The 16,266-nt window shown below is 37.0% G+C and overlaps 1 protein-coding gene across 22 annotated transcripts in view; it reads left to right on the forward strand.

Moving 5' to 3' along the window:
- Positions 1–16,266, forward strand: part of NCOA3 (nuclear receptor coactivator 3) — a 122,810-nt gene that overhangs the window by 70,992 nt on the left and 35,552 nt on the right. The window lies entirely within an intron of this gene.

Consider the following 16,266-nt stretch of genomic DNA (forward strand, 5'->3'; position numbering starts at 1 on the left):
CTTGTATATAAAATTCTGTGTCAGTTACTTCAGCACTTTAAAGATCTTGTTCTGTTGTCTGATTGTTTCTAAAAAGGTAATTTTTATCTTTGTCCCTCTGTATATATATAGTCTTATGGTCTTCTTGTGACTACTTTCAAGATTTTCTCTTGATGTTTGAATTTAAATAGTTGGACTATAATGTGCTTAGGCTTGGTTTTCTTTGTATTTATTCTTCTTGGGATTAACTGAATTTAAGTGTGTAGACTGGTGTTTTCATCAAGTTCGGGAAAGTTTTGGCCAGTATTTCTTGAAGTTTTTTGTTTTTGCTTCAGTCTCACTTCTGGGGCTCCAGTTAACATATTTGATAGACCATTTGCTATTTCTCATTGTCCTTTCCATTTGTCTTCAATTTGTTTTCCTTTCATTCTTCAGATGGGTAGTTTTGATAACCCTTTAAGTTCAGTTACTTTATTTCTTCTCCAATCTGAATGATATTCAGTAAGAAAGTACTTCTCTGTTTCAACCTTGTTCTTACAACCCAGCCTTGTAAAGGGCTTAAGCCAATGGATTTATCAAAGCTGTAACTAGTTTGTGATGTAACTGAAGTTAGAACTTACATCTTGATTCTTTGCAAACTTTAGACCTTTTCTTTCTATAATTTGTGAATTTTATATTGTAGTAAGTTGCAGTCTTTTTAAATATTCATGCTGAGGAGGTAGAGGATACTGCTTAAACATTATACAGTTGCAGAAAATTGAAGGTAAGTTCTTATTTGTGGTTTAAAAAGTGATTGTTAATAGAAAAATGTAAGTATCACCGAAGTCAGTAATACCTTAGAAACTTACAGATGACATTACTCCAGCAGTAAAAGTAAGCCTGTGGTTATTAAACAGAAAAATTCAACTTTAACTATAGAAATTCTACCGTCACGACTTTCTGGAGTTTAGGCTGTGATATTATCCATGGTCTTGGAAATTAACTTTTTGAATACAACCTCGGTTAATGGATGCATTTCGTGTAGATTTCTGAAACTGATTTTTATGTCATCTTTGTTAAAATTAAAACAATGTATAGTTGGATAGAGGAATGAAAATATTGTCAAGACCAGGATAACTATCACATGCTTTCATATCATATTTTATTAATAATATTGTAGTTTTTAAAGTTCTAGCAGAAGTCCCGAGAATCTTGATATTTAGAAAAAGTATTGCATATGAATGATGTTCTAAGTTGTGAGAACTATATTTGTCGCTGTCCTTCAATTTAGTTTGATACTGAATTACTAGAGTTTAAAGATAATAGTTTTAATTATAAACTGTGCTTTTTCTGCCTTATAGTTAAAATGAATTAAACTCTTGGAAGTCTGTAAAGCAACTATTATTTAAAAACCAAACAGTTTAAGTGAACTACTTCTCCCTTAGTCAGTGTAAATGAATGATGGTTAGATTAGGAGATGAAACTATCAGTAAGATGAAGATATTTAAAATTGTTTTTTAAAGTGACGTGCATAGGGGTAGGTTGAGAATCTGTGGTACTTGGTGATGATCAACCTGGTAAAGGCCATACTTCTTCACTATTTTCTTTTTATAAAGACTGGTGGGAAATTCTAGTGAATGTGGCTGGAAAACACTAACTTCTTATTGAGGACTTCAGATGGGCCAGTTCTGTTGAAAGTCTGTTGTTGGAACAGCTGTAAATGGTGCAGTTAAACTCAGAGATTCCATGAAAAAAGGAGTAGAGTATATTTGATGTCATAAGTTTTAAGGTTTTGGGGGATTTTTAGGGAAGGAGTGGAAATATTTAAGGGCTTGGGCTCTGACATTGGAGAGACCTGGGTTTAATTTCTAGCTCTATCACTTACTAGATATTTGACCTTGAGTGAGTTATTTTACTTCCCTGTTTTCTTATTAAAAGGAATAAAGTTGAATTCTATACTTTCATCTGTTCTCTGTATCAGAGGACTGCAGTGGAGATTGAGTAGTAGATGAAATACACTCAACATGGTTCAGTTCAGTTGCTCAGTCGTGTCCGACTCTTTGCGACCCCATGAATTGCAGCACGCCAGGCCTCTCTGTCCATCACCAACTCCCGGAGTCTACCCAAACCCGTGTCCATCGAGTCAGTGATGCCATCCAACCATCTCATCCTCTGTCGTCCCCTTCTCCTCCCGCCCCCAATCCTACCCAGCATTAGGGTCTTTTCCAATGAGTCAATTCTTCGCATCAGGTGGCCAAAGTATTGGAGTTTCAGCTTCAACATCATTCCTTCCAATGAACACCCAGGATTGATCTCCTTTGGGATGGACTGGTTGGATCTCCTTGCAGTCCAAGGGACTCTCAAGAGTCTTCTCCAACACCTCAGTTCAAAAGCATCAATTCTTCGGTGCTCAGCTTTCTTCACCATCCAACTCTCACATCCATACATGACCACCGGAAAAACCAGTCTTGACTAGACGGACTTTTGTTGGCAAAGTAATGTCTCTGCTTTTAAATATGCTATCTAGGTTGGCCATAACCTTCCTTCCAAGGAGTAAGCATCTTTTAATTTCATGGCTGCAATCACCATCAGCAGTGATTTTGGAGCCCAAAAAAATAAAGTCCGACACTGTTTCCACTGTTTCCCCATCTCTTTCCCATGAATTGATGGGACCAGATGCCATGATCTTAGTTTTCTGAACGTTGAGCTTTAAGCCAACTTTTTCACTCTCTTCTTTCACTTTCGGATCTAGCTCAAATGTTAAATTAAGTATTTGTCCACATAGTTTTTAAAATTTAACATTAAAATTATGCAGTATTTTATATGAGCAAGAATATATATTATTTGTGAGTTATAAAGTATACTTTGATGAACGTCTATGAACCTACTATTTGAATTTAAGAGCCTGAGGGTTGTTAGGGGTGTCCATTCCCTCTGTGTTTCTCTGTGAACTCATCCTGCCTGGATCCCAGAAGTAACAGTTTCCTTTAGTTGCAGTTGCTTTCAAAAAAGTTTGAAAAGCCACACCTATATGTGTTCCTGAACAATGTTCAGTTTTGTCTTTTAGCTTTACAAAAATAGAAGGAATGTAGTGTACTTGCTTTTTAAACTTTTGATTGCTTTTAAGATTCCACCATGTTGTATGTGATTTATTTATTTTTTCTGCTACTATATTGTAGTCTTTTGTATGGCTTTATTAGAATTTTTTACATTTGGGATTGAACATTAGTTTTCTCTAGTTCTTGATGTATGAATGATATTTCAGCGAACATTTTAATATATGTCACTTGTTGCAGAGAGACTTATTACTCTAAAGTTTTAAAAGATAAACTTGATTTTTAACTGCTGATGTAATAAATTTACTTTTAATGGGGAATTTCTTTCGAAAATAGTAAATTTTCTTATTGAAGTAGCCCTGTTTCATTAGCCAATTTATTTCATACAAATCATTTATTATTTATCACAGGATTGGCAGTATGTACTATGATGTTTTTAAACAACTTTATTAAACTATAATTTGCAGACAATTAAATTCACCAACCTTACATTTACAGTTTGAGTTTTGGCAAGTGTAACCATTATCTCAATTATGACAGAAGGCACTCCTGCCACCCCCTAAGTTCCTTTGTGCCCCTCTACAGTCTGTCTTCTCTACTGGTAACTGGTGGCCACTGGGCTGCTTTAAGTCACTACAGTTTTCCTTTTCTTGAATTTCACATAAATGGTAATCCCCTTATGTGTGTATTTGTAATTGTTCCACCTTTCCTGAATATTCTATCCTTTTTCCTCTTTGTATTTTCATTTTGGAAGAGAGAGGAAAAGAGAGTGAGGGAGAGAAAGAAAAAGTATGTGTGTGTATTCAGACTCAGTGGTTCCGCTCCTCTTACCAAGCAGCTCTGTCCATGGACAGCATTCTTCATTTTTGTTAGTGATTTTGATTTTAATACTCTCATTTGCTTTTTTAGAGTTTCCATCTCTCTCCTTACATTCCCCATCTGTTCCTGTATGTTGTCCACTTTAACCATTCGAGCCCTTAGCATATTAATCATACTTAAATTGCACAAGTGGTTCTACTTAAAAAATTTTAAAGACCCTGCCTCTTTGCTGTTTACTAGCAGTCTTTGGAGGATTCTTATATAGGTGGCCACATGAAAAACTTGTACTAAATGTTGACAGTAACAGTGTTCATGTTAGCCGAAAAATGGAAACAACTTAATGTCCATCAACTGATGATTGGATAAATATATATCTGTATAATGAAGTACTGATATATGCTATAAGCATGGATAAACCTTTAGGCTAAGCCAGTCACAAAGGACTATATGTTGTATGATTCCACTTGTATGAACTGTCCAGAATAGGTAAATCCATAGAGACAGAAAGTAGGCTAGTGGTTGCCTAGGGTGAGGGTGTGAGAGAAGTTGTGTGGGGTGGGGGGGATGGAAGCATTAGGGGAGTGACAGCTAAGGGGCATTAGGTTTCTTTCTGCAGTAATGAAAATGTTCTGAAATTGACAGTGGTGACAGTTGTGCAGCTCTGTACTCAAAGCCATTGAATTGTGTATTTTAAGCGTGTGGTATATGAATTTTATCTTTATAAATTCTTGGTGTTGATATTTTTTATTTTTAATTGGAAGATAGTTGCTTAACAATGGTGAATCATATCTTAATGAAGCTGTTAGTATTCCTGAATACATCAGCTATATTCTCTAAGAGTTCTATGATGCCGTAAAGGAATTTTATGGGAAAATATGGGTACTTTTCTAATGGCACTGACTTCAGAAGGTGTGCTGTCTATCTCAGACTTTTCTGAGATTCCAGAGTAACATGTTAATTAAAGTCACCTCAATTTTTAAAAAACCTTAGTCTTTGTTAGAGTAGTTGGCCTGAAATTATAGGGTTAATGTTAATTCCAGCCCTGTATCTTCATTTGTCAAGAAAGTTTATGTCAAAAAGACTTTATTCAAAAAAGAATTCAAAATTAGACCCAAATCCATCTACACTTTGCTATATGTCCGTTAAATGTTTGTAAGTTATTGATGGATATTTTGTAGTTATACATCCAGAAATCAATTTTTTGCTCTCAAGCTTACGAGGCCAATTAGAAGATACTAAGAAAGCCATAATTTGGTGGATCTGCTCTCTTGGGCTGATGAAGCGCTGTGGTTTTAAGTGGAAAAGCGAAAGTTATTTTACTTGAGATAATAAGACTACACTAGGTCCCTCACTCCTTTTTTATTTTTTTTAGGTTTTAAGCTTTTAAGAGATTCTTTCTGTGCAGTGATGACTGATGACTAGTGCTGTATTTAAAATGTGGAGGTCACTAGTTTTATGATATATAGGAGAATATCAATGTATTTATAATTTTGAAAGCTTAGTTTGAACTTAATGTTTGTGAAAGAGCAATTTACTTTTCAAATATAGTTTTTTTTTTTTTAGCATAGGTCACATACTACACAGAAAAACTTTAAAAAGAAAATTCCTATTAATAGTTTTGTTCTATTATTAAAGTGAAAAACTGTTTAAACTGGTTTGCTTTTAAGGATGAAACTTTCTGAATATGTAGAGAAAACTCTTAAAGTTATAATATCCATCTTTGGCACAAATAACAAACTATCTAAATTGCTATACTAGTGTAATCACTATTTTTCTGCTCTTGGTAAAAGTGGACGGAGGTAAGGTTGTAGTAATTGTTCACAGTCAGGGTTTGTTAAAGGGACAGTTTTATTAGACTTGGAAAATATAGACATAAAGTCATCAGGTTGGTAATAATATAGCTCTTGTAGTACTTAATTAAGAATATAATTGGCCTAAATATCAGCTCAGTGATCCAGAAATGCAAATAATCCGGTTTATATCACAGTTACCAGTGGCCCTCTCTCTCATGTGCCAAACTCTTAGAGTAGTTACTTTTTTATGACTCTGTTTTCAAAGAATATGTTTGGAATCTGTAATTTTTAACATGTAAAGCCTGCATTATTTTGAAGTTGATATTGAAAACCTATAAACTTCTGACCTTGAGTAGAATTTTCTGTGTATAACCATTACATGCAGCTGGTGGATTCAAAATTGCCTTTTCTGGTACTCTGCTTCGTGAAAAATAGTATGTATTGGACATGAGTGTATGACAGCTGACATTTATCAAGGATAACAGGAGCTCATTTTCACATTTTAAAAACTTTGAAAGCTTTGCATGTGCACACATGCTCAACATATGTTCCTAAGATTTAAATATATTTTCCATCATGTATCAATCTTTAATGAACTTCACGTATTAAGCTCATACTGTGTGAGTCCACAGTCACCCTGAAGATCAGAAGTACGGAGGTGAATTAAATGCCCTATAAAATTTTGTCTTTCATAGGTGAAAAATCATTCCAAGTAAAAATGAACCTAACGTTTTCCAGGTAGCGCTCCTGTTACATAATGTGTGATTTGTCACTGCTTCCATTCCTCTACTATAAAATTTGCCCCTCATGTGGAAAGGGCCTTATGGAAACTTTATTTTTGCTACATCGACTGCTAGCATATTGTTCTTGGTTTAAAAAGATTTTTATAGAGCTAGTTGTTTCATTGGAGGGTGACCATAAATAGAATTGGAATTGGATGATTCTTAATCTTGTTTTTAGCCTTTTAAAGTTTTCTTTAAAATGAGATTGTGATAATAATTTAAAAAGAACTTTGGAACTGCAGAGTTCATAATGTGTTGGCAAGCTTGTTAATTAAAATAACACCTTTATGGTTGATGCAGGTTTCAGATACTGCAACCCTTAGATATGTTGACATGCAGATCACATTGACTTGCTGCAAGGTAACAGACATGCTTTGACTTCAGAAGATAAATTGGCCATGCACAGCTGTAATCCTATTGTCTTTTCATTTCTAGACTTGATTTAGTAGTATAAGTTCTTTGATTCCTAAGCCCTGGGAAATAAGTTGAAGTATAATTTTTGTGTGTATTAGAGTTTATATTTTGGCTTTTGATAAGCCTGTTATGTGGTGTAAAGGTACCATGTAAATTGTAGGCATTTTATTACTAAAGTAACTCCCAATTCCATTTGAAATATAAGAAGCCCAAGTTTTGTCCCTTTCTGTTTTTCTTTCAGCAGTTGAAAAGGAAGCCATTTTATTAAGAATGATGAGTAATGAATGGGATTTTAAATTTAGGCTAGTTAAATTGCCAGTGTCTTTATAGTTTTAAAAAATTGCAGTGGAATTAATTATGAATTTTAACATGATTTTTCAAAGAAGAAATTGTCCTTAAATTGCAACTCAAGTGTCCTTTCTAATAAAAGATACTGTTTCTACAAATTATTTTGACAGGGAAATGTACAGTGTCAGAGAAGTTTAAGGAAAATATTTGAACTGTTTTCATAAGAGCAGTTTAAGACCACTACCAAAACTGTATTTGTAGATCTGAGCATCTCTGCGAATTTAGTCCTTCTCAGATGACGTCTCTAATCTCCTGTTGGGTCCCAAGGTTAGATTCGCTTAAGTTTGTCCTGCTAATATTGGAGTTGGAAAACACACAAATACATCGTTTCCTGAATTTATCTGAGTTGCATAGGTAGTTATTTTATAATTATTCTCTCTTAAAAATAACTTTGATTCTGTCTGTAAATCATAAGATTCTTGCGGGAGCCATCTTTCAAGCCTACCGTTTGCCCACCACTGAGCTTTTTTTTTTTTTGGATGTGTGATTTTTTTAAAAACTTCTTTCAGCAACCTTGTAAAGGTGATGGTATATCCACTCTCAAGAAAAGAACATTAAGAAGAGATTTAACTTTGGCAAATACTGCATTGAGGCTTAGATCAAATCTGTGTTCTTTCCCTTTTTTACTTCACTGTGCTGCTGTCTGGTTGGATTCATCAGTTCCCCCCACTGCTCCCCACCGCACCCCCCCGCCCCCACTGCAGTTCAGTGATTATGTGTTGGTGTCTGATCTAAGAATTGATCCTAGTCTATTGAGTTTTGTTTCAAATGTGGGCTTCAGCATCCCATGCTAACCACTTCTATTCAGAGTTCTGATATTTAGTGCTCAGATAATGGGCAATACCATCTTTTTTATACTTAATAATTTATGAAGTTTTATATTTTATTCTTTTTAGAACATTGTTCTGTATGTATTATATTTTCATGGCTGTTGATTAAGGATTGTAATCATTTATTTTAAACTTATTTGAAGATTTTATTGGGTGGTTAATTCATCTTTTGGAATCAGTGCGATTTCTTGGCCATCTTACTTAGTTCAAGTTTTAAATCCACTTGGTAAGTTTAGTTCATAATTTGTGTCTTGAGTGGGGGTTTTTCTTTTTTTGATGCACTTTGTGTGTCTCCCTTTCCCTGTCCCGGGCACTCAGAGCTTATTTGCGTTGCATTCAGAAACCATTTCCACCATACCATTGGCCTATTTTCAAGATTCTATTCTGAGGTATTATTGTAATATCAGAACTATGCATGACGTGGGTTTTATATGTACATATTTTCTTTGATTTACAATGGGGTTACATCCCAATGAGCCCATTGTAAGTTGAAATGTGCCACTGCCCAGTATCACAAGAGAGCATCCTACTGCTTTTGGCCAGCTGGGAAAAAATAAAAATTCAGAATTTGACGTAGGGTTTGACTGAATGCATATCCCTTTTGCACTGTTGTAAAGTTGGAAAATCGTTAAGTTGAACTTTTGTAAGTTGAGGATCAACTATATTACCTCCCCTTTTTTTTCTTATATAACTATAGGTAACAGTGCGATATCATCAACTAGATAGCTATTGATAGAGCTTTTTTTCACCTTTCAGGAATTTTATGTTTGATTTCTACTTATGAGCCTTGCTTTTTATTGTTACCTTGTGCATGATTTAATTTCTTGAGTTTCTTTGCTAGTTCCTAGTGCTAGAGTTTAGTAGGTTCATAGAGTCATCAACTTACTGCTGTGTGTTTGTTCTATGTCTTGGTCCACAGACATATTTGTTATGTTTGTTATGATTGTATCTTTCAAGATTAAAAAAAATATTTTGTCGTTATTATATTAAGAGCAAGGGGGGAGAAGGTCGTTGGTTGAAAGCAGATTCCACTACATCATCTCATCAGGAAGTCCTTTGTTCTTTTGATCACACAACATGGCTTATTTATATAGGCCTGCATATAGTAGATACTGGCGTATTTATTAAATGAGTGTGTAGAGAATCTTGGAGAAGCTGTACTGATACCAAACCCTCAATCCGTACTTTAATCTAGGACAGTGCTTCTCAAAGATTGGTTTGTGAACCCTTGAGAGTCCCTGAGAACCTTTTGTGGAGTCCACAGTATTAAAATTGTTTTATAGTAATATATTTTCCATTTTCATCCTGTTAATGCACTGATGGTACAAAAGCAGTGATGCATAAAACTGCTGGTGTCTTAGCATGAATCAATGCAGTGGCACTACCAGACTACTGGTAGTCAGTTACATTTTTTCACTCCTCTGTGCTCAGACTTAAAGGAAAAAAAACAAAGAAAAACCTCACATAAACTCCACTTCTTTATCACTTGGGACTGTCTTTGATGAAGGAACAAAATTTGCTCATTTCATTAAATCTTGACAGTTGAGTACTGTATTTTTAACATTCTTTTAGTGAGAATGGAAAATATGCAAAAAGCACTTCTGCCTACCAACGTAGGATGGTTGTCTTGGGGAAGAACACTTGTGTGATTGGCTTTTATGCTGAACAGTCCACTTTTTTTCATGAAATACCATTTTTACTTGAAAGAATGACTAAAAACTAAGATTATTGGAATTTGGGTATTTGGCAGACAGTTTCTTAAAACTGAGCAAGGTGACCCTATCGCTTTAACGAAAGCATCTGAGAGTATTTGTTGACAGTGATAAAGTTGGAGTTTTCAAATAGAAATGATGTTAATTTTGAATCTGTCACCATGACTGTGACAGCTTCTCAGTATTCAAAGACTTTATGAATGAGATGGGTGGTGATATTAATGTGGAGTTTTTGATATTGTATGATGTATCAGTATTTGAAAATCTGCTTATTCAGTGAATCAGTATTATCCAAATGATGTTTGATGTTGCAGAATCACGCATGGGTAAAAGTTTTTTTCAGAGTATAAGGTAGTATTTTAATGTAACAGTATGAAAGTTCACTGATAGGGTTTCAGATTGCACTTTGCAACTGACCTTTAAGAAAGTACCACTTTCTTAATGCCAGGGATTGCTGGCAACACCAGAAGCTAGGAGAGGGTGGAGCAGGTCTCCCTTGGAGCCTTCAGGAAGAGTATGGCCTAGTCATGCCGTGTCATTTTTGGACATTGAGCCTGGAGAACTTCAAAAGAATATCCTGTTGTTTGTAGTAATTCATTACAGTATTCACAGGAAACTTAATACAGTAAGCAAACCTGAGTAAGATGTGTTCAGGGTAGACAGTAAGCAAATCTGAGTAAGATGTGTTCAGGGTATGCCTCATGTTATTTTATTTTGTTGTGTTTTTTTGCAATATTTTTTAAGTTTGGAAGTATTTTCAAATGAAAACTGAAAGTACCACTTGTCATTTTAGCATAATACCAAGAACAATTATTTATAATGAATTATAAAAGGCTGTTGAAATAGTCCTTCCTTTTACAAGTACGTGTACCTATGTGACTGGATTTTCTTCATATATTTCGATCTATATGACGTATCACAGCAGGTTGAATGGTGTGGTAGATAAGAGGATTCAGCTGTCTTCTGTTGTCTGACATTAAGGTTTGTAAAAACGTGAAACCTCTCATGCGATTGTTTTGTTTTGGGTTATTTTTCATAAAATTGTTTACAGTAATGTATAATGGACTTGTTTTTAAATATGGTAATATTCCAAGTGTTTCTCAGTATTAATTTCTAATGTAAATATCGATAGATAATAACCCACATAACCAAAGCTTTTTAGAGTTCAAGAAATCCTGATATTAAAAAGGTGGAGAACTGCTGACCTAGTGCATTTGGTTAGAACTGTACCAGTTTTTGACTTAAACCTTGCGCCTCATTGTATACTTAAATAGCTATGTGACATGGTCTACTATGTCTGGTACTCAGTTGTTCCTGCTTTTAAATTACATGAAAGTCTTAGTTACTCAGTCGTGTTTGACTCTTTGCGACCCCATGGACTGTAGCCCGCCAGGCTCCTTGAGTCCATGGAATTCTCCAGGCTAGAATACTGGAGTGGGTTGCCATTCCCTTCTTCAGGGGATCTTCCCAACCCAGGGATCAAACCCAGGTCTCCTGCATTGTGGACAGATTCTTTACCATCTGAGCCACCGAGGAAGCCCTTTAAATTACATATCAGCCATTAATTTTCAGTGGAGACGTTTTATAGCATAGCACAAGATACAATTTGTGATTCTACATGTACTAGTTTGTTGATTTCCTGGCACTGGGTCATCAGCTTGTTGGAGGCCAAAACAAAACCAAAAAAAACCCCAAAACAGTAACAACAAAAAAAAACACTTGTCTATTTTGATCAACGGTTCATCCCAAGCATATTGGTATAGGAAATGCAGCTTCCTTTGTGTGGCCAACACTCAGGCTCTTTAAGATCGCCTGGAGAAGGGAGTGGCTAGCCACTCCAGTATTCTTGCCTGGGGAGTTACAGGGACTGAGGAGCCTGGCGGGCTGCAGCCCATGGGGTCGCAAAGAGTCGAAACGACTGAGTGACTAACATTTCACTTTCACACTTAAAAAAAACAAGAAAAACTTTCCCTCCTCCCCAGTTTTATTGAGAAAATTGTTGACATATGTCACTGAATAAGTTTAAGGGGTTCAGCAGAATGGTGTGATTTACACATATTGTGACATGATTGCCACTATAGGTTCAGCTACATCCATCATCTCACATAGATACGATAAAAGGAAAGAAGGAAGGAAAAAAATTTCTTCCTTGTTATGAGAACTTTTTAGGATTTACTCTTAACAACCTTTCTGTATTTCATACAGCAGTGTTAGCACAGTCCTCATGCTGTACGTTACGTCCCTGTTACTTTGTGACCACTCTCAGGATGCTTGCTGAAGTGGGTTTTGGTTTTAACCAGTTTGGTTGTATGAATACAAGGGTTCATAATTAAAATTTTGCCTCATATGTTCTCTCATGATAATGAGATGCGCCCCCCCCTTCATTTATTCCACACGCATAGGCAGGTTTGTGAAGTACACAGAAAGGCTCTTTAAGTCATGAGTCATAGAACTGACCTTTGAATAGAAAGGAAAAAACCACACTATGTTTCATGTGAGATTATTTGAGTGATGATCTTTTCATCCTGTTCCTCAGTAGTTCATAGTCTCGCTTGCTGCAGATTTCTTTCCTTGAACAATCATGACCTAGAGGTATAGCTTTTTAGCTCCACATGGTATAGTAGGTCCGTCTAGTCAAGGCTATGGTTTTTCCAGTGGTCATGTATGGATGTGAGAGTTGGACTACAAAGAAAGCTGAGCGCCAAAGAATTGATGCTTTTGAACTGTGGTGTTGGAGAAGACTCTTGAGAGTCCCTTGGACTGCAAGGAGATCCAACCAGTCCATCCTAAAGGAGATCAGTCCTGGGTGTTCATTGGAAGGACTGATGTTGAAGCTGAAACTCCAATACTTTGGCCACCTCATACGAAGGGTTGACTCATTGGAAAAGACCCTGATGCTGGGAAGGATTGGGGGCAGGAGGAGAAGGGGACGACAGAGGATGAGATGGTTGGATGGCATCACCGACTCGATGGACATTGGTTTGGGTAAACTCCGGGAGTTGGTGATGGCCAGGGAGGCCTGGCGTGCTGCGATTCATGGGGTCGCAAAAAGTCGGACACGACTGAGCGACTGAACTGAACTGAACTGAGTATAGTAGGTATATTTTGGAGGAGAATAGGAGGCAGTTGAAGTTTGGTTTGGGCTTTGGCTTTTTTCAGCCATGCTACGCGTACACCACCCTCCAACAGGTAAATGATGTTAGGAGTGCATTCTTATTTTCTTTTTGGACTTTGATAAATATGCTCTCATTCACTGTTTGTGTTACTCTCATCCTGAAATCAGTAACGACTTTTGGAGATTTATTTGAAGAGAGAACTTCTGTCATCAGACATATATAACTTCTAGGCATATGGAAGCATTACTTTTAAAAAAAGGATTGTTTTGAATTTAAGGTTATTTAGTCTAGGAGTGGAATTATAATCACTGAAGAGTAACTATGCTGTGAAGTCAGAAAAAGAAAAAAGCAATGGAAACTGCAAGGATTGAGCAGAGACTGACTGTAGTCTACGTGATGACCCACAGGAAGTCCTATGGGTCACACTTGCCATGCTGTGTTGCTCAAGTAAGAGACCATCTGCCCCAACATCTTTCCTTTTGGAGAAGGAAATCTGGCTGGGGTGTTTTTCCTGTGATACCTTATTCTCTCTTTTTCTACCTTCAGTACCTGTTTTGGAAAATTAATTCAAAGTGCTTCGTCATCTTATATTTCCCTATTGTTAATTTTTGAGATGTTAGTCTTATAGGGAAACTCAATGTAGCTTCTCTGTATTCTCAATATTGGTGGACAGAGCTAACTTCAGGACTTCAGGGGGAAGTGTCTTGGTACTTCAAGCTTTTTCACTCTGCAGGCACTCCCATTTTATCAGTATTTGCCTTGCAGTTGGCCCGTGGTCACCGTTCCCTGTATCATTCATTGCTTGACTAGTGCTGCTTCTACAGCAGCTTTGCTGCTCTCAGTCATTTGGTTGCCAGGTGACTAATGGCATCATTTCTTTAGTTTTAACATTTCTTAAAAATTTTTTATTTTTTTATTTTTTTTATTTTTGACTGTGCCGCATCTTTCCTGCTTTGCGGGCTTTTCTCTAGTTGTCACTAGCAGAGGCTGCTCTTCATTGCCTTGTGCGGGCTTCTCACTGTGGTGGCTTCTCTTGTTACGGAGCTCGGGCTCTAGGGCACGTGGACTTCAGTAGTTGCAGCCTGTGGGCTCGGTAGCTGTAGCTCCCGGGCTCTGGAGCACAGAGGCTCACTACTTATGGCTCGCAGGGTTAGTTGCTCCACGGCATGTGGAATCTTCCTGGATCAGGGATCAAACCTGTGTCTCCTGCATTGGCAGGTGGATTCTTTGCCACTGAGCCACCAGGGAAGCCCTTAGTTTTAATGTTTCTTAAAATATCTTTCCTTCTCCTAGACAGATAGCCTGAAATAAGAGAGAATGAGGCACATGCTGTGATCATCTCTCCTTTATATCTTTATTGCTTATTAATTAAATTTATATCAGATTTTATTTCTGCTCTCTGCACACACCCCTCTAACACCCCTCTAACTGCTTATCTTAATCCAGAGCTTTACCACTTACCTCAAGGAGGTTGAATACTTTCTTCTTCCTTTCTTCCTTTCTTTTCTGCTTATATTTTCATTATGTGCCAGGGGACAGCCTTAGGTATAAATAATACTTTTGATGTAGAGATATTTATGTCTGTCAAAGAAAAAATAAAACCTCAAATCCAGAAATACAAAGAGGTTTTAAAAAAGAACCAGCACTCTTTGCTTTACCTGGTACCTTTGAAGGTACTTGGATAACCTCTTCAGAATCTTCTAAAAGGTGCCTGCTTACTCTTTAATTACACTTATTTATCTTAAGGACATAGACATCTATGACAGTAGTTTTATTCTATGTTCATGGTTTTACGTTAGCTACTAAGTGCCATTCACCACACTATTTCAGTGGGAAAATATTTTGAATTCCAGTCAGCTGTCTGTACACTGAAGATAGCCTGAATAGTTCTGGCTAATTTATTTGTCTGAAGCTTTTTAATTTGTTGTGTGGGGTATTTGTAACTGTTTGTTTTTCAAATGAGAACAAAGTTGATGTTGCTGAACGTTTGTTCTTGGTATGGTGTACCTTGGAGGGTTCACCATTTTGCCCTATTCCAGTTACTTGCTTTGCATTGCTTTTCATTCTCACAATAAACATAAGAATATGATTATAAGATGTGATATAAGATTATAAGAATATGATAATAAGATGTGATTATTCCCAGTTTTTATAGGCGATCAGCTTTTTCTAGGTGACAAAAGTCTTGATTCCAACAAAGCCCTGCTGTCTTTTTTTAGTATCACAGTATGTCAGCTGAAGAATTCAAACCCTTGAGTTTTATTTTGATAGATATCTTGAAGCCACCATATTTTTCGGAATTGGAACATCTAAGTGAAAAATGACATGTTGGAAAAAAGCAAAACTGTTCTACAAGGTATTTAGCCCCGTCCCGCAAGTCTTCTCTGTATTTTAGGAATATTGTGGTTGGTCAGGAGTATAGCTGATGGGAAGGAAAGAAAGAGGAGAACTGAAGTTGGAAAGAGGAACACAGGGAATGGTGGTATTAGGAGTGAAAAGAGAGAGGGAGTTTGTAATAAGATATTCTCTACATGTTTTTATAATGATTTAGAGCTGATAGTATAGAACGTGGAGACAAATGTGGGTAAGAGTAGAGTGTAGTATTGAAAATATAATAAAGTATGAAAAATGCATTAGAATAAAGGAGGGGATGGCTTTAAAATTAATTTATTTTATGTGTTTATTTTTGGCTGTGCTGGGTCTTCGTTGCTGGCAGGCTTTCTCTAGTTGCAGGGAGTGGGGGCTACCCTTTGTTTTGGTTCTTGGGCTTCTCACTGCGGTGGCTTCTCTTATTGTGGAGCCCAGGCTCTCGGCGGGGGGCTTCAGTGATGGGGGCTTCAGTAATTGCGGCTTGTGGGCTCTAGAGCACAGACTCGGTAGCTGTGCGGCATGTGGAATCTTCCCAGACCAGGGATTCAATCCGTGACCCCTGCGTTGGCAGGTGGGTTCTTACCCACGGCGCCACCAGGGAAGTCCCGGGACAGCCTTTTCTAATTGGATAATTGGGAGTGGTTTCACCAAAGCTGACAGTCATTTGATCCTGAAGGATGACTAATAAGTGTTTCAGCATTGTAGAGAAGAGAGGTATAGAGGGGACATCTAGAAAGAAATCAGTGACGTAAGGTTACATAGAAATAGGCGCTGTTCTCATGAGTGTCTTTGTTTTAGGCCCTTGGGTGGTGGGGTGGTGGTGAGGGAGAAATGCGGCTGGATGCATGCTGCTCAGGGATAATTTACTGTTACTAACAGTAAACACAGTAGTGGGTCAGGTGTGTGCGGTCAAGCCCACGCCTCATTCCTGTGAGTGAGAGAGATTCAGGATGTTAAATTGTCGGAGTCACTCTAACCTTTAAAGCAGCTCAAGAATTACCCAGCTAGGTAGCATGCTGTCAGGAGAGGGTAATTTGATTTCAATGGAATTGGCTTGCTTAACTCCCT

The sequence above is a fragment of the Giraffa tippelskirchi genome, chromosome 13 (genome assembly GCF_054371585.1).
Source record: "Giraffa tippelskirchi isolate mGirTip1 chromosome 13, T2T-mGirTip1v1.2.pri, whole genome shotgun sequence".
NCBI classification, from domain to species: Eukaryota; Metazoa; Chordata; class Mammalia; order Artiodactyla; family Giraffidae; genus Giraffa; species Giraffa tippelskirchi.